Source organism: Chaetodon auriga, chromosome 16, assembly GCF_051107435.1.
Source record: "Chaetodon auriga isolate fChaAug3 chromosome 16, fChaAug3.hap1, whole genome shotgun sequence".
NCBI classification, from domain to species: domain Eukaryota; kingdom Metazoa; phylum Chordata; class Actinopteri; order Chaetodontiformes; family Chaetodontidae; genus Chaetodon; species Chaetodon auriga.
In genome coordinates, this window is record NC_135089.1 from 23,558,874 (window position 1) to 23,560,000 (window position 1,127).

The window sequence follows — 1,127 nt, forward strand, 5'->3', positions numbered from 1 at the left end:
ATTTCACGAAAGTATGAACAATGCATGAGCAAGTGGATTTGAGCTGCTACAGAGGCACCGCAGAAAAGTTCCAGAAGGTAGGTTCACCAATCAGCTTTATTGCCATACAACACAGACTTGTATGATGAAATGCGATTGTTAATCAAATAACCTTCCAGTTTTTTTCTCTATGAACTAAGTTTGATCTTTGTTAAGAGAAGTAACCAGGGAATAGCTTACTTTTATATACATGGGAAACCTAGCTTCCAGTAATTCTGCACACAATTCATATGATACACATCCTAATCAGCATGAAGTCCAATCATAGTAAATAGTTTTGTTTTTCTTTAATATGGTTACAATGCTGTGGCATACTGTATCGTTTCCCTTGCAACTGCTTTATTCTCTTCAGTCAAAGGCGTAGGGGAAGGGCAATGAGCTGCCTTAAAGTCAAAGATATTGGATATACGCAAGTAGGGGTTCCACATTTGTAATTTTTGCGCTCTTTTTTTCTGTTATTTTTTGGACTTTTTGAGTCTGCCTTGGGAGACCCTCTCAGCCATGGCTCTATTGTCTACACACGGGACCAGCTGTTAGCCCTCAGACACACTGGACTGCTCCACACTGGGAAACCAGAGATTACAGCGGAGATAAGGAGGAAACGGAGAGGCTGTGGAGGGGGTCTCAAGCACCGGGAGTGAAGACGGAGATATAAACCATGTTTACTGGCCGTTATCATGGGAAATGTCCGCTCTCTTTCCAACAAGATGGACGAATTATCGGCGCTAGTAAGGCTGCAGTGGGAGTACAGGGACAGCAGTCTAATGTGTTTTTCGGAGACATGGCTGAACCAGGACACACTGGACTCTGTTGTCTCCTTAGATAGATTTACCCTTGTCCGTGCGGGCCGGAAAGTGGCAGAGAGCGGTAAGAAGAAAGGTGGTGGACTGTGTGTGTTTCTTAACAACAGATGGTGTAACCCTGGCCACATCACTGTTAAAGAGAAGCTCTGTAGCAGGGACATTGAGCTTCTTGCAGTCAGCGTTCAGCCGTATTACATTCCTCGGGAGTTCTCACATGTTATTGTGCTGACTGTGTACATCCTCCCGTCGGCTGATGCTGCTGCTGCCTGTGAGTGCATAAACAGC